We start from the raw sequence: 18,733 nt of genomic DNA, 5'->3' as shown, positions 1-18,733 counted from the left end.
ACAAAACAAACTCAAAAACACAGAAACTATTCTAACCCCGGTTAGCGTGAGAGAGCGACCGAGAGAGCGACCGGCGTCCAATCGTTTATTCATGTGCCCCTGCGTGTAAACTTGTGTGAGACAATGCTGCAGTGTACGCGCATGAAAAATTCACACCCTACAAGCCCGGCAGGTTAAATATTGAACGGACGCTGGAGTTTGTCGAGTGAGGGCGTCCAGTCCATTCGGAGGCTAATGAGCAGCAGAAGGAAGTCGGGTATGGAATGAGTACGTGAACGGACAGACAGATGGGCACATGGTGTGCGGAGAGGATGGATGACCTTTCTCTATGTGAACGGACAGACGGACATTTACTTGATATAAGTGAATGGACAGACATAATTTACATTATTTGGGTATGTGAATGGACAGACCTGCAGTACTTTTACTACAATATATTATTTAACACAATGACAAAAAATGTTGAATGTGTCAAACTGCTGCAGTATAGCACCAACTACTGCCAGGGAGGACTTACTCAATGACAACTTTTATTGTCTTAAGTATCGGTAGCTGGAATCGAGAGTCTCCACGAGTACTTGATGGACAGACAGAAAGCATCCCTGGAGATTTTCAGGCACACCAGGACCAAGTGAGGTTAGCGGTTTCCATGGCAACCACCTGGCAGCAATTTTCTATAAACTTGTTGTGTACACTGTCTCTTTCACGTCTTGAAAATTCACACGTGCGCCGCTTGGGGGGAGGGGGGCGGGGGACATTAAAATGTATGAAGCGGCGCGATAAATATTGAAACAAGCCGCCGTGAAATATTAACGGCAACAACAAAAGCAAGCAAAGGTGCTCGGGATTCTGGGGTGGGGGGGGGGGGGTTTGGAGGGAGCCCCGGGGATGGGGGGTGGAGGTGGGGGGTTTGTGAAGGAGCTGAGCTGAAGTACTTCACAGCGGGAGAAAATAAATATTTCTTTGAGATCACAGCGAGAGCGCACCTCCTGTTTTTCACGCATGCAAAAAAATAAAAATAAAAAATGAATGAAATGGTAGGTTTGATTCACACTGAGAATTTTTTTTTAACAAAGTGAAAGGCTCCTTGGTAGCTGTGTCGGTTTTCTTTCACGCGCGTGTTGTCGCGTCACGCCGCTCGCATCTGCGCTAGCTGACACGCAACAAGTTAACATGCGAGCCAGCAGCAAATAATTCAAAAATACTTCATCAGTGGGGAAAGTGGAAGGTCTTAGACTGGCCAAGTCAATCACTGGAATTTAACACAAGATTGACATCTGGAAGGGAGAAAGTCGCAAAAAAAGAAACAAGAACTGAAAGAGGCTGCAGTAAAGGCCTGGAGGAGGTTTGATGCAGTTCCTCAATGTGAGGCTGACAGTTGAAAAGTGGCTGGCTTCAAACAAAAGCTGCTCTGCCATGAACACGCCGAGATGTAAATACCGTCAAATAAAATCTGCAATTTTCAACTTTTGTCTGAAACCAAATTTCGACCTCGCTGTTCCAATACTTTTGGAGAGGACTGTCTACATATACAAACATATACAATGCGCATATACACTTATCTATATATTGTTATAGTTAACGAAAAACCAACAAAATAAGGAAAAATTGAAAAAAAAATTTCATTAATGAAATAAAGTAAAAAAAAAAAAAAAGGAGTTACAATTACACACACACACACACAATTGCTTCAATTGGTAACACCCGATTGAATTAAGTTAATCCAAAATGATTAATTATTAGTTAATTAAACTTAATACAAGTATATTCACTTGAATTATATTAATCCAAAGTGAATATATTAAGTTTAATGAACTCATCATTAATTTAATTGAATATATTCACTTTGGATTAATTTAATTTAAGTGATTTATTATCAGTTCATTAAACTTAATACATTCACTTAAATTAAATTAATCCAAAGTGAATAGATTAAATTTAATAAACTCATAATTAAAATTAATATATTCACTTTGGATTAACTTAATTCAATCGTGAGTTACCAATTGAAGCAATTTTATGAAGTTGGTCGACAATTAAATTATAAATTATAAATCTTAAATTAGTTCAACAATTCTGTTTTTAGAGTGTAATGGTACTCGTGACAGCGTCCCTTTTGTGGCTGATTTATGATCAGGAATAAAAATAAATAAGAAGAATTAAAATTGTCATTAATTTCATGCCATTTTAATTTGCTAGCAAGGCTAAGAGTAAAATATTTTTTTTGACAAGGTAAGCAAACTTGGTTGTTTTCCCAGTTCTCAAGTATTTTTTAAAAATACACAAGAAGGTATAGGTAAGGTATAGAAAAGAGGCGTGGCGCACCGCATACGCTGTATAATGGACACGCTGCGCTACCGTTACAGCTGACCCACACTGCTGTATGTGGTGGGGGGTGTACTGTTGTTGACTGCTATTGCACTGCAGGGTACACGCTATAATTGTAACACATACACACGCTCACACAAAAGTCGCGCCCCGGGTGAGCGGCCTGTACACACCGTCTGATTGCACTAAATTGCAGTGCTGTTTTTAGTCGACAAACAAACCTCACTCTGTGTGTGTGTATGTGTGTGTGTGTGTGTGTTCAAGTGAGCAACTGAGTAACAACAAATTTTTATTTTCCATTTTGGTCAGTTTCCTAGTTTTTTAAAAAGCTTTTTTAGCTCATTCGCCGCCATTCTGGTTCAAATCTTTGACGTCTTAAGTCCCGCTCATTTGTTTATCTGAAAGCGAAAGGACTTCCGAGCAAACACGACAAGTGAGGCGCCATCTGTCACTTAAAAAAAAAATGACAAAATGTCGCAGACGACAGGAATGGCGATCATATTTATGACGTGTCGTGCTTGGGGATACAATTACAGAATGGCCAGTTTGCTACTTTCTGGTCACTTGTTGCTAGGCAGATTTTGCAAGACTCAATTGTTATAATTGAGACTCTTTTGTGATGGAGGTTTGTATAAATACATTTTAATTGACTTGGCTTTGACTAAATATTTCGTCTTCTTTGAATTCAACATGTTTGATGAACAATTGCTGAAAAGCATTCCCACAATTATGTTATTGTGAGTTTTATTCTCCCCAATTTTTTGGCCGTGAAACAACTCCCACATAATACTTCCGATTTACACCGTTCAAATTTCAACTTGCTTCAAAAATTCACGCCTTCAAGGATATTTATCATCTGTCACATTACTTACAGCATTGGCACAATTTAATGTTAAATATCAACTTTTCCCCATTCATTTTCAATGGGACTGACATTAAACTTTTTCCCACTTTCTGATACTGCTAAGTGGCGCATGGACGTCACGGGTTCAAATCCCACCTCCGACTTTACATTGCAAACATGGCAATTATGCTAAGCGGTATACATGTCTACCAACTGACTATCATAGTTCAACTTTTCCATCTAAATGAATGGAGGGTACTGCATGCCTAGGTGGCGCTATTGAGTGATTTTATTTTTATTTTTTTTCATTTTTCCATTGGATATCATTAGTTCCACTTTTCCATCTAAATGAATGGAGGGTACTCTCAGATAACACTTGCTTTCTGCAGAAATTGCACTTGGTCAAGTTTAGTATGAAATAAAGCAAAAATTTGCCATGTTATTAGCCGAACAAGGCAAGTGTTGTCTGCTTGCCAGGAGAAAGTGTCAAGCAGTGGCGGGCATTTTGTTTTGCATTCGCCATCAAGTAAAAGCCAATGATTATTTTTTTTTTTTCATTAATGGCGCTGCCCGTGACGAAATTAAACAAGTGCAATATGCAAAAGTGCGCTTAAGTTAATTAGCAGCAGGCTACTGCATAACGACGCACAAATACAATTAATCAAGTGTGTGTGAGCATGCGTGTGTGTGTGTGTGTGTGTGTGTGTGTGTGTGTGTGTAATTGTTAATCTGCAGCCTTGTTTTCATTCCATCATTAGCCATTTGCATTTGTTTTTAACAGTTTTTCTTACACAAAGATAAGGCACTAAATGTCTTTTATTCAAATTGTTATTTTTCCACATTCAACTTATTAATTCATGAATAAATGAACACGTTAATAAAAAAAAATACAAATAAAAAATAGCCTCTAAATCTTTTTTTTATGAGATATCCTCTGAAGAATTTAATAAGGAATTATACAAAGTTGTACATATTTTCACCAGGCCGAATAGACCATTTTCCATAAATATAAATAACAGTAAACAGCTACATAATCAAGCATGTCATTTATAAAGGGCCTAAAAAAAAATCACGGATTATTTAGTTGATTTGCTTATTCGTTTGTTCGCCATTTATTTGTGTTAGTTGCTTAGTGTGCTTGCAATTTAGTTGGTTTGATTTCTTTTGTATGTTTGTGGTGCAACATTTTCTCTGAGGAATTCAACAACAAAAAAAGCTTTAGGTCATAAATGGTGTTCTGACTCCAGTCCTTTAGGGGGCAGTAAAGGTATTTTCGGCGACCTTTCAAGGGGCTTAATTGTAATTGCCCCGTAAACCGATTCAAAGTTGGAAATTTAGTAGGAAATTTGACTTTAAAAATAAAAAAGAATTTTGTTAATTTGTTACAAAAATCATACATAAAAGTTGTGTATGATTTTATTGTTGTAACTGTTGATTGTTGCATGATGATGTCATAAACCATCACTATTATAACCTATATGGGCAAAAGTATTGGGAGAAGCAAACATTCCAACAGCCCCGACATTTTGCAGCAAGTCAGATAAGTGGAAGTTGTTATGTTCACCTCCCGTGGGCGTCTCGGTACTTTTGTCCGGTGGTTAGAAAGAGGCCCGCTCGGCGTGTGATTGTCTGACCCGGTGAGCGGCCCGCCCTTGCCCGCCGCCTCCCCCGTGGCGACCCCGCCGGTGACACCTCATCTCACCTCCCAAAGAAAGGCTGCGATCCCGCCCGGCTGCTTCCACGTCAACTGACATCAAGTTCAAAGTCATTTTCTTCCAGTGTCTGTGTGTGCGCGCGCGTGCGTACGTGTGTATGTGCTTTATCCAGAGTCTGCATTTGTGTTTTAGTTTGAAAAGCCAGCGTAATGCTGGGGTTTTCTCGTGTGGTGGCAATTTCGCAGAGTCTCCTCAGCACTCAAAAAAGGAGCACGAAGCAAAGAGACGGTTTTACTAATTGATGTGGGGTTAAAAAGCCTTGAAAACAACATTTTGTCAGCTCCTTCTTGTTCACTTCTCCACCGGCAAGGCTCTTTTCAAAGGCGCTTTTCATCCGCGCCGCCACTCGAAAATCCAAAGCCATCCATCCGGGTCGCTGCCAATTTCTATCAGAGCTGAGTGCCTCTTCTGTGACACAGTTTCGGAGCGATTTATACAAAAAAAGACAGCCATTCATTTTTTTTAATCGTGCTTGTTAGTCAAAATGATAACGTTACGCTACTAACTTGAGGAACTGCTCACAAATCTGCACGTAAAATAATGCAAATCTGTAATCAGTTATTAGTCAAAGTAGTAATGTTTGAAATGAGGTTCGTAACTTGAAAAACTTAAATTGCGGCACTCCTAAGTAAGACTTTGCGTAAAATAATGCTGCGCTGTTATTAGCTCTAACCAAAATAGTATTGTTTAAAATACGGCACATAGCTTGAAAAACTTTTAAACTGCGGTACTCTTAAGTCAAGGCATCGCGTTACAATTTTTTTTAGCTTGTTAGCCAAAATGCTAATGTTAGGTTATAGCTTGAAAAACAGCTCGGAATCCTGTATAAAAAAAAATTAGGCTACTCGTTAGCCATAATGCTAATATTTGAGAAATGGCCCGTAAATTGAAAAATTGGTAAGTTGGGGCACTCGTAAGTCAAGTTAAGATTTCATGTAAAACAATGTTATGCTGTTTAGCTTGTTCGCTAAAATATTGTTGTTGAAAAAACAGTTCTTAATTTAAAAAACTTGTAAGTTGGGACACTCGTACGTCATAGCAGCACTTTAAGTAAAATAATGCTATACAGTAATCTTATTACCTTGTTAGCCAAAATGCTAACATTATGTAAGTACTTTAAAAAAATAAAAAATAAAATTGCTGTCCTGTTATGTACTTGTTTGCCACAATGCTAATGTTTGAAAAACAGCTTATAACTTGAAAAATGTATTTTTTTTAAATGCACTTATAAGTCAAGGTAACCATGAATGTAAAAATGTAAAATGCTACATGATTAGCCTGTTAGCCAAACTGCTTCCATTAAGTTACGAGTTACTATCAATGGTGCCGGCCACCAGCTGCAAACAGGGTCGGCCGTGACAGGACCCCTTGGCCCTCTGGGGCCCTTTTGGCAGCTTGTCGGCTTTTATGGACCTAATAGGTTCCCGTAGCTGCCGTCGCCATTCATGAAGAGGCCAGTGGAACTAATCGTTCTGCCATGGCGACACCCGGGACTTGCCGGGTGTTTTGACTTTCAACTCTGTCAGATTTTTTTTGTTTCGTTTTCCATACAAAGGCCCAGCAAGTGTGGAAACATCACAGCTAAAGTGATTTTGACACAAGAAAAAGCAAACAGCAGGTCAGGAAAGATGCTGGGAAAATGACATGCAAGCGGTACAGCACAAGCTCAAAGAAGAAAATGTCGACTCACTCGAGTTCAGAAAAACAGAAATGCGAGCTGAGGATAAAGCTCTGCGGTCATCTGCCGATTGAGTTCTACCATGCAGAATTTTGTCTACATTAAGGTGTAGAATGTATGCATAATATTCGTAAAATAATGCCATGTTCCGCCTCAAAACTATGCATTTTTAATATATTATAATTGTTTTCTTTTTTTCTTCTTTTTTTTTTGTATTTTGTATTGTTGTTTATATTAGTTTGTAAAATCTGTTGTATTTTACTGTGTTACCATTTTATTTTTTCATTTTAATTTCTATTTTTAGCTGATTTTTGTTTTAAGTAATTTCATTTTAAGATTTTTTTTATTAATTCTATTTTATTTTGTGTTAATTAATTTATTATATTTTTATTTAATTATTTCTTTACATATTGTACTATCTTTAATTTATTTTATTTGTACTTTCCGTTTAATAAATTTGAGTTATTTTCTTTATATTGATTTATTTTTGTTTTGCTTTTATTGCATTTTTTTCCCTATTATTTCCCATTGATTTCCTTGTGGGTGTGCATGTTGCGCATGTCTGCGCTTTGCCGTTCCAAATGCTCGACGTGTCTCCGATATTGCGGCGCTGCTCGTGTTTACGTCATGTGCAGGAATCAATTCGGTCTGTCTGGCGGGCCAGAGAGCGAGAGAGCGGTGCACTCATCAAGATTTCAGCAGCGGCTATCTTTGAAATACTTTGGGGTTTTTCTTTATTTCAAAAGAAATAAAAAGAATCACTGCTGCGTGTGCAAGTGTGTGTGTGTGCGCGCGCACATATATATTTCATGTGTGTTGCTGTGTGTGTGTGTGTGCGTGCCTCACACATTATTGATGAGGTCCAAGACAAGAGGAAGAAGAGGAGGGGTCGATTTGTAAGCTACTTGTATTATCTGTAAAATAATGGTAGGTTATCAAAGCCCAAGCTATGCGGCCATCAAAAATCAACAGCTATGTGGTCATCCGCAGAGCTTTCTGTAAATTAATATTGATATTAATAGTGGTTTGAAATCATGCCACCCAAAAAACAACTGTTTAACCATCCGCATAGCCATTAGTAAAATAATGGTATGGTGTTAACGGCAAAACAAAAGCTTTAAAGCTATGCGTCTGTTAGCACTGCCATTTGAACCCCTTAAAAATCAACAGCTATGTGGTGATCCGGATAGAAATTTTGTTAATTAATTTGAGGACATTGTTAGCTTTTTTAAGCTAAGTTATGATACCAATGTAAAACCTCCAAGCTATGCATTTGTCTGCATAGTTTTTGAAATCATCCCCAAATCATCCACACACAAAAACAACAACAACAACTGTGTAACCATCCGCGTAGCAATTAGTAAAATAATGGTATGAGGTTATTTTAGCTGCTTAACCGAAACCAAAATGCTAATTCAATGCTACCTACATAAAGCCTCGAAACTATGTGGCCGTACGTATTATTTGAACCTCTCAAAAATCAACAGTCACACTCTGTCTACTGAAATATGACGCAAGCTCACATAAAACGAGGTCCTTTGACAAGTCAACTTCTCGCCAATGAGCTAAAATCTTAGGGTTCGGCTCCTTTAAAAAAAATAAATAAATCTGTTTACATTATAGTGTACATTATCTGTAATGTTGTTAGCTTGCTAGCCAAAATGCTAATGCTATGTCAATGATTTGTGTGAAGGTGGTGTACATTTGTCAATTAGTATGCAAATGAATGCGTGGGCCTCCCTCAGATATCCAATCAGGCTGTCAGCACGGCAGGGGAGGGTGTGATTACCTCGTCCCTGTAAAGTGTAGCTGTGTGAAATAAACGGGAGATACATGAGTGGGGTGCCCGCTTTTCTTTTGATACTACGAGGTACATATTCAAATTTTAGCTGAATAGAAGAAAAGATGCTGCATTATGTGCCGGCTTGTTATTCTACAATATTATGCCGCAGGGGACAACTTCAAGAATGCGCCACTGCTCCCCCTAGAGGCCAAGTTCGTGACACTGCCTGTTGCTACTGTGTATCAAGAGGAAACAATCTGTGAAGTAAAAAATAAATAAATAAATCCCTCAAAAACTATTTCATTTAGCATTAAAGAATTTAGTAGCGATGTCTATCAAGCGAAGATGCACACAAAAACGTCTCAAGAAGCCATGCTTGAAAAGACACCAGAGGGCAGCCATTTTGATTCCAAGCAGTTACTTTCATTATTTTCTAGTGTCCTTAGAAATGTTTAGGAAAATTCAGTCAATTAGCAACGTGAAATTTAATAGCAATATCTATCATGAGCAGACCAACAATAAAGTCTCAAAAAGCAATGACTGAAAAGACACAGAAAGTCGGCCATTTCATTTCGAAGTAACTGATTTAGCCATTTCCGGGGTCTGTCAATAAGCACCTTTGCTACCAAATTTGAACCTCATTTACAAGATGGATGGACGACGCTACATCGCTAAACAAGGAGGAAGAAGAGGAAGACGAGGCTGGCCACTTGGCATTACTTTTTTACAAGCTCATTACACGACCATATGCTTGCTAACCGTGAAAGCTACATGATGGGAGGGGTGCGGTGTTTAGAGGGTGCGCATCCTTTGTGCGAGCCGGGGCGCTTCAATTATTAAAAACGTCAGCGAGGCTCGACTCAGCTGTGGCACGCGGCCCAGCCAAAAAAACAATAACTTAACACACCTTTCCCATGTCACGAACAATGCCTTCATCCGCAGCGGCTAATTAGCCAATTCCAGGATAATTAATATGACGCTCATTAGCATATGTAAATAGCCATGCAGCTTAATTGAAAACGAGTGGGAAAGGTACAAAGAGGTACATTAGCGGCTTGATGCGCCATTAAAAGGGCTCATCGCTCACATCGGTGAAAGGTGGAAAGGTGATTAGCGTAGCTGTGTCGTTGTTTCCTTTGGGCCACTTTTGTAACTTTAGCAGCACAGTACACTACAGTGGAGTCACTGCAGGTTTTGCTTTAGTGCCAAGGATGCTGCTAGCAATGCTGTCTGTTTTTTTTCCATCATGTTAGTTCCTTTTTGTCCATCTATAACTGCTACTGGCTAGCTGCAAACTGTCATCAAATGCAGAGTTTGATTTACTTTCCCACTTGTACGACAGTTGTGATAGTTTAAATATGTTTGCTTGAGCTCATTAGCCAGCTAGCTAGCCTCAAACTGCCCGCAGTTAGCAACTACCTATCTATATCTTATATCTTAATTTTTACACTTGTACAACAGTTGGGGGTGTTTAGGAATGTTAGCCACTAACATTAATTATGAGCTAGCAAGCTGTATAGCTGCTGGCAACAAGCTAGCTACCATTTATATATATATATATATATATATATATATATACATAATGTACATGTTATAACATAGTAAATCCGCTAGCCGCGCAACTGCTAGCTAGCTACCAACAACTAGGAAACTCCCACTTAGTTTTACACTTGTACAACACACTTTACTGCTTAAAAATGTTAGTTGCTAACATGCTAACAATAATCACAAGCTAACTAGCTACCTGCTAGCAACTACCTAGCTGCCTCTTATTTTTACACTGTTACAACAGTTGTGTGTGCTTAAATATGTTAGACGCGATGTCTAGCTAGCTAGACAACAACTTTTACCTATTAGCAAGCATCTAGCCATTAGCTTCCAGCTGCTTGCAAGCAGCTATTTATTTTTACAAGCTTACGATAGCTGTGGATGTTTAACAATGTTAGCTGCTAATGTTAATCGCGAACTAGCTAGCTTGCTACCACCGTGTTATTCTGGATGTTAATGTCTGCACAATAGAATTCCATATATAAGCTAACGGCCAATGTGCGGGGATTTGAGTGGCCTTAATGTCCTTGTACCCGTGCCTTAAGCGGGGGGCAAATTGTATATCAAGAGGTTAATAGCGCTACATAATGTACACGTAAGCACCTTTCTGTCCCATCACGGATGCACAAGTGCTCCAGCAAAGCCAATTACGACGTCTAATTCACAAAATCCATCACGCCTGACGTGCTCCGAAATGCAGCCGTTATAGATCCACTTTTAATTCATTCATAATTCACTTTTTATTCTTCTGTTGATTGCCTCAAAGTCTGCAACCAGCTGTCGACGCCTGTGCGCAGACGTACGACGACGCGGCCGGACGCTGAAGTTCAGGGAAAGTGCAGTTGTTAAGTCAGTGGGCTGCTTATTGGGCAAAGTGGGCGGGGCTTAAGGAGATAGGGAGCTGTCAATCAAAGTGGGGCGGCTCATTAGTAGTGGCAGCTGTCAATCAGGAGGCGCACAAGATGTCACATCATGTTAAAAACACACACACACGGTGGTTATGAGCTTTTGTAAAGAAAAAACAACTCTTAAGTGGCACATAAATTCCGCCGAGCAACCAATGACCTATGCTAGTTTTTTAACTTGTTTTGTAAATTGTGTTTTGTGAAATTTGGAATTGAAAGAATTGAAGAGGACCTGGAATTGTTTACTTTTCTAATATAAGGTGAGCATAAAGGGATTGTTTTCTTTTCTCATAAATACAAATGCCATGAGAGGTCTTAGAGTTGTTTACCAGTAAAAGTGACCACAAGGAGAGCTTGAGTAGTTTGTGCTTTCTATACACGTTAGCACAATAAGACCTGGATTTGTTTGTTCATCGAATAAAAATGACCACAAAGCGCCCCAAAGTTGTTCACTCTTCTAGTAAAGGTGACGTGGAGTTTGTTACTCTTCAACAAAAAAAAATGCTAAAAAAAACACTAGCCAACCTGGAGTTATTTTCTCTGTACAAAAGAGACCACGAGCACCCTAGAATGGTTTTCTCTTCTAATAAACGTGACGACGTGGAGTTGTTCTCTCTTCTTGAAGAGTGTGACCACTTTCGTCCTCGAAAGCAAATCTCAACCTTGCACTCCAGCCCGCTCAGGAGTGCAGATGTGCCGAAATTCACAAATTCGTACCCGCCGCCGCCGCCGAATGAAAGTCCCATCTGTTGCGGCGTAATGACGCCGACGCTATTCGGAGGCGGCGGGAGTTTTTTTGGCGCGGGAGCAGCTGCCAGCGTCGCCCGCTGACCTTTTAGCATTCCTGCTCGCGCCATCTGACAGATGCGTCAACTTGATTATTTCAAAAACAGCGGCGGATAAATAAGCCGGTGCCGAGGAGTCGGCGCAAAAACACACGAATGCCGCCGCGACGACTGCCTGCTCGCCGAAGCTATTAGGCTTGGCAAAAGGCCGACAATGGCGCGGAATTGGACGCCATTGAGGCGGCGGGTGCCCTTGGAGCACCGCTATTAGGGCCGGGGCTGCGGCTCAGGTGTTGCCAGGCAGGGGGGGGTAAATAAAAAAAAGTGTGTGTGCGTGTGCGTAAGGTGAAAGGGGGAAGGGGGTAATTGACTCGGCGAGTGTGAAGAGACGAGCGCAATCAGACTCGCCCTGATGGAGTTTGATGCCTCCCTAAATAGTTTCCAAATGGAGGAGCAGGTGCTGCTTTTCCCCCGGCCGTCGCCACACATCATGTGCGTGGACAATTGCATGCTTTTGTGTGTCACTCGATGATGAGAAGCGAGCAGAGAAGTCGACATCTTCACTCTCGTCACACAAGATCCAAATCAAGATGGAAGGCAAGATGCCTTCAAGGATGGCACCAAAGTGTAGGAAATTTGAATACTGACTCACATAAACCCAGAACGTGCGCGTGCTGCGTTCGTGTGTGCGCATTGCACATCTGTGCGCTGTCCACACACATTATCCGATGGGCCGCCTCTTCGACCCGCATTCTCTCTGATGTGGTTTTTTCGGCGTCTTGCGAAGGCCGTTGGACAGATGTTGCAATCGGGCGCAAACAAGCAACATGGCCGCCGTTGAACGACATCAACAGCGAAAGTGCATTAGCGAGGACGGCGCACACGCTTTTGCTTTTTCTTTGCATTTGGCACAGAGTGTGCTTGAGTGTCAACCAGACACGGGTGCAAGGCCGCTTCGCATCACCACACGACATTACGGCTGCATGCTACTAGTGACAATTGAGACATTACAGTTGCTTCATAATTTTTTTTTATTTTTTTAATGTGCACATTATTTCAATAAATTTTGGTATTAAACTTTTTTTTTTTTTTTTATGTTTTTACTTTGGAAACATTTTTTGTTGCATTTTTTTACTTTGCAAAATCAACGCTTTGTCTTCTTTTTTAGAAAGTGATAGATGACAAAAAATAAATAAATAAAAATAGATGACATTCATTTATAGGAAGTGCAAGAGAGATAGTTATTTTTTGAGTATTGGTCTTTTCAAGGAATGTGCTACAGAAAGTGTTTGTTTTTTTAAATTAGGTGCAATAACAACAGCTTTTCGTTTTCAGAAAGAGAAACGGTAATAGTTTCTCCTTTATTAGGAACGTGCAACAGCAATAGTTTGGCTTTTTTTTTGTCTTAAGTCCAACAGCTATATTTTTTCTTATTTTTAGGAACGTGTGACATCAGTTTTGTTTTCTTTTTTTAAGAAAAGTGTGAAAACAGCTCTTTTTATTTTTGGGAAAGTGATATTAATAATTGAGCTATAAAAAAAGTAAAGTCTAACAACAGTTTTTTGTCTTTGTTTAGGAAACTGACTATAAGTTGTGTTCTTTTTAGGAAAGTACAACAGACGGTTTTCTTTTTGGGATTTTTATTTTTTTTTAAATCTCAATAGTTGTTTTTCTTTTTAAGAAAATGTGGAATCAGTGTCTTCTTTTTAGGAAAGTGTGATGTCAATAGTTGACCACACAGTTTAGCGTATACCGCTAGCCAGAGGCTGAGCCGCCCTGTTTGTTTCCATGGTGCGAGGCAGTACATTTAAAAGTCAACGCGGGGCGATGGAGGATGAAGGCGGGGAAACAAAACAGGTGCAGACGGCCTGCAAATAAGCGGCGTGTTAAAAAATGCATGAGCGCCACCTGCCTCACTCTCCTTCCACAGGCCTGTAAAAAAGCCAGGCAAGGTGAAGGAGAAGGAGAAGAAGAAGGCCCCCCCCCCCCCCTGCGTACAACTTTAGGCGTCCTCAGATTTGACAGATTATTTCATGCATATGAAACAAGCAGAATTAAATTAGAAATATAGTACTGCGTTTGTAAATGAGTGTGCCTAATAAAATGGCCAGCAAGTGTCTCATTATATTTTCTCAAGTGGAAGAAGAGTGTCACTGTCCTCTAGTGGAAGCATTTACAACTAAAGGCTGACTTGAAGCACACAGCTTAACTATAAGAAAAAGTTGAGTGTAAATGGGAGGCCACTAACTGCCTGCAGCCTCACTTCCTGTCTCCCCCGAAGTGGACACATTATCATAGCAAAATATGAAAATGCATCATTTGCATCTGCGCTTCATTAAAATGCCTGCCCGGGTCCGTCTTCAAAACAAAGTCAATTTCCGTACCATCTGTGCTCATCATGAATATTCTTTATGAATAATGGTTATTTTTCAAGGTGCGCATACATCACGAGAAGGGTGCTTTTACTTTGGCAGGCCCTAAAGAATAAAGAATGGCGACAGGCAGATGAAATATCCGTTTATGAATTATAGTTACGTTATAGCGTCTCTTAATGAGTCGCACACCTGCTCGGAATGTTGACGCCTCAAAGCTACGACAACGCTAGCATTTTAATGATATGCTGATATGCTAATTCCGTAAGCTAGTTAAATTGAGAAATGAATGGGTAAATATATATGATGGCTTTGAGGTGAGATAAAAATCGCTTTTTCATGATATTATGATTATAAAATAGAGTTGTAATACGCATCACAACTGTTTTTTATACTTACAATAAAATCGCATAATCGTATCTTGATAGGACTGTTATTGTTGTATAATTTAATATATATATGGTGAGTTACTCGTATGACGTATTGTACATTTTTCCATTTCCGTACGTGTATTTTAGTTTCCGATAAATGGCATAATCGCTGTATCGGGATATGTTGTAAATATTGCAATATCCCATGGAATTTTCTTCCTATTAGGTGCACAACATATTGTTCCATTTTCAATAGATTGTGCTATAGCAAAATTGCCGTACTGTGATGTCATCGTTATTGCGATCATGTTAACATATCGTAATTTGGGGTGATGAGTATTGGCGTCGCCAAAATATTGTTAAATCGTTTGTGGTTGCTATTAACATAACATACAAGAAAAACCTTGGTCAAGATGAGCCACACGCTGCTTCACCAAGACGTGATCGCATGTAGCATTTCCATTACAATGACTTCAATCCAAGTGAGCTACTTAAGAAATGACGCTTTTTGGGTGGAGGTGGACTTGTCACCATGTGATTTAGGCATCACCGACTGGGGGGGAGAAGGGGGGGGGGGTTACCCTCTCCAGGGTCTCCTCTTTGAACCGAGCACTTTATGCACTTTAATGATTGATGATGGAAGTTAGTCGCCCAGGTCCACAAGTGTGACACTACGGGGAATAAGAAGGAGTGGCTTGTCTTTTTTACGGCTGCGCTGGGAATCAATTATGCTAACGCTGGCTAATGAATGCACTTGGGGAAGACTGTCGCGCACTCGGCGGCCATTTTATTCCCCTTCATTTGCATATTGACGGCTGTGGGACGGGAAGACGGAAGGACTCTTGGGGGGGGTGATGGATCGTCACGATCGGCGTCTGTCTTTTCACAGAATTTTTGAGGTATGTGCATCATAATCAAAACTACCACAATGCAAAAATGTAAATGGCACTTGCTGAAAACTACACGTCTCTCTATGATGTTAAAACTAAATGTTAAAAACGTCAGACCTGAGGACACGTGATTTGCCGAGCAAAAATGAAAATGGTGGACAACAGATTTTTGCTGTCTGAAAACGCAAACATATGAAAATAATTTGCCCACGACACCACTTTCCACTGATTAACATGAATTTGGGTAGGCATGACTATCATACTAGAGTGCAAAAAAGTCTCAAGGACCTATGACTGAAATTGAACAGGAAGTTGGACATTTTTTACTTTGTAGTAGCCATTTTGGGGTGAATTCCCTAGCTCAAACATTGGAAAAAAATTACCCCCCATCATCAATTTCCTTGATCACCATGAAATAGGGTGGATATGTTTATCATGACAGGATGCAAGAAAAAGTCTCAAGGACCCATGCACAAAATCAAAGAGGAAGTCAGACATTTTGGTTTGAAGCCATCATTTTGGGGAAAATTACAGAGTTTAAAAGTTTGTTGGGTTGCCAAAATTAGACAAACATTTTGGTTTGAATCCACAAAATTTTGGGCCAGCTTCACAGGTCTACTTTGAGATCGTCTGTACTTTTGCATTCCTTCGTTAATGCTGTGTCCGATGATGTAAAAACTGCTGATGTAAAAACTGCTACGTTAGCTTCTTATGCTAGCCGCTGGACAGTATAGCAGCTAGTGTGTATAGGAGTCCTTGCTAATTAAGAGTCTGTGACATTTCGCCACTGTGCTCCTAAGGGAAGCCGAGTGAAGTGTAGTCCGATAAGCAGAAAGATGGCCAAGTGGACGCTAATGAGGGCTGACCAGTCTTACCCCACCTTGTCGTCGAACCCCTCCCCACCCCCCTGAGCTTTGCCAGCGAGTCAATAAAAGCGGTGGAGCATGTCGCCGATGTCTTGACTGTAGTGACATTGTTCAAGGTTGTTGGCGCTAGTGCGAAAAAAAGGCTGTCAGTCACCACATTCACCTCAAGAGAAGGTCAGAATATTCAGAAAAGGGGTCCCTAATGAATTGTCCCACACATGTCTCCAAAAAGTGCTTGAAACTGTTTGTACATGATTTGGTAAATGTCCCATTTTCAGCCAAATATTGACACAGTCAAGCAGCACTCAAGCTGAAGGAAGCTTCTATTAGTGGAGTTTAATGAACAACATCAGTACACAACAAACACACACACACACACACACACACGTATTCTCTTGGGAATGTGTGACACACAGCAGCCAGTGTGTGTTGTTTTTACACGCGCAGCTCGCTCCCTCGCTTCAATCTCACGCATGATTACGCTTGATAATTAAGCTTTTTGGACGTTTTCCACCAGCCCAGCAGATGCGCCAGCTGGTGACATTCATGCATTCCCAGACACACACAAACACGCACACACAAAAAGCAGAGGCCGGTCGAGCCTCCTGTCATTCATTCATTCATTCCACCAGGAGCACCACAAATTATTTCGCTTTCAAACTAAAACCGCAAAATCCTTGAAATAATCCAAATTTGAAGCCAAGCTCCACCCACTTATGATGAGGTAAGCTAAAATCGTGTGCTAATTGGAGCTGCTTCGAACCAAAATGGCCAATATCAAAATTAAAATTTCTGGACACCTTTACAACAGGAGACACGTTCTTGCAAAGACTAGCGAGTTTTCTGGCATGTTAAGGCCCCCAAGCAGGAAATTCAGTCGTTCAAACGTTGACTATAAAATACGTTGTTTAACAGTGACCTCTAGTGGCTCAAAGGTGAACGACAAGAACATTTGAGATGTGCGCCATGTCATTTTGGCCACTAGAGGGAAGTGTTGCTTCATTGATAACATCTCATAATATCACAACGTTTGTGACAGCATCCCAATTGGGAAAAAAAGGAAATCTTTTCCAGAAGATAGATATCTATACATATAAAAAATATGATTGCACAAGTGTGCACACCCTTAAGATCTCGCAAATGCATGAGGGGAAAAATGTTATAGGCCAATCAAACCAGCAGGTTATACTGTAGGTAACATCAACTGAAATTGATATCACTTTTCAAACTGTACCAATTAGCAGTCAGTGCTAGAAAGAAAATTCAAGACCGAAAGAAAAATATGTCATTAAAGAACAGCTGAAATGTATTTAGTGTTCATCCAAGGCACACAGGAACCACACTGCCAGTTGTAAGAGGGTGTGCACACTTGTGCAACCATATTTTTTAGTTGTTTATTCATTTTTTTTCCTATTGAGTTACACAAGCACAATAATGAATTTTTTATATCATATACATTGATCTCATTTTGTTTCAATCCCAACACACGGGCATTGGATCAGGGGTGTGTAGACTTTTGCCAAGTGCTAAAGGTCAAGTGGAAAAGGTACAAAAATGACGTAATTGTGGTGGTGCACACCCTTTCAACTGTTTGCTCCAAATTGGCAGAGCGACAACAAAAGTTTTTTTTCGCCATTTAAGCTCCGCCCCGTTCCTTCTCATCTGTGAGGTTCGGCTCTGAATCAACCGTGCCCCCCCGCCTCTTCTTCCATTCCTATAGCAGTGAAACTCCTCGCCCGGTGACTCACGGGGCAAAGCATGAGCGATGGAATCACGCTCGGCACACTGACACAAAGGCATGAAGATGGGCCTGATCCACAACTTAGGCGGGATCGCAACACTTTTTTTTTTTTTTAAGGCGAAACTTCAGTATAGCGAGCAGTGACTTGAGATACGAGTGATCCAACTTAACCCTTGCTCTGCATTTTTTTTTTTCTAAGCAGAAATCATTTGGATTTCATACCAGCACGTGGTTTTAAGTCCGTTTAGCTTAATGCTAACAAACAACACAAAATGCCATTGATGGGCTAACGGATAGCATCAGCTTTCTATTCATTATCCTGTGCTGAAAGTGACTAACATTACTTACTAATATTACTGCTTATTTGTTTAATAATCTGTGTATGTATTATTAAGTATAATAGAGTGCTTTTCTCCTCATTTTCTGATTGGGTTGGGGGGCGGGGGGGCGTCTGAATAGCATTTGCGCATTCATTTCATTGGGAGAGAGGATTGTTCAAAAAAAGCAAATGTTACCTTGACAAATGTGCTCACATTTCTTCTGGCCACAATGGATTGGTCATTTGTTGCCAGACAGGTCGCAGGTCAATGGAAGGCACCCAATCAAACAATCTGATTGACAAACTAGAAGCAGACAGGAACAGAAAATTAAAAAAAACTTTATTGGGATCCTGGAAAATTGACTGGTTTGCTTGTTGCCAGGCACAATTGTAGATAAAATATTTCCCGTAGCGTTTGAGTGTTGCCGGGCAGGATTTTTTTTCTCCTTCAAAGCCAGGAGGATTTACAACTTTTAATATCCTCCTTCTGTACTTAATACATTTTTGTTATATTGACTAAAAAGTCCATTATACTGCTTTTCTAAATGTGTCATTTTAATCTAAATAAAATCATGTTTAAAAAATTGT

At 40.1% G+C, this 18,733-nt stretch overlaps 1 protein-coding gene across 4 annotated transcripts in view; it reads right to left on the bottom strand.

The window, feature by feature from the left end:
* Positions 1–18,733, bottom strand: part of triqk (triple QxxK/R motif containing) — a 129,830-nt gene that overhangs the window by 79,161 nt on the left and 31,936 nt on the right. For all 4 annotated transcript variants that reach the window (XR_013288781.1, XM_077548119.1, XM_077548120.1 and 1 more), the window contains one exon: positions 18,342–18,449. The gene's annotated coding sequence lies outside the window, so the exon portion shown is untranslated. The remainder of the gene's footprint in view (positions 1–18,341; positions 18,450–18,733) is intronic.

Source organism: Vanacampus margaritifer, chromosome 17 (assembly GCF_051991255.1).
Source record: "Vanacampus margaritifer isolate UIUO_Vmar chromosome 17, RoL_Vmar_1.0, whole genome shotgun sequence".
Lineage (NCBI taxonomy): Eukaryota > Metazoa > Chordata > Actinopteri > Syngnathiformes > Syngnathidae > Vanacampus > Vanacampus margaritifer.
This window is presented reverse-complemented; position numbering and strand designations above follow the sequence as displayed.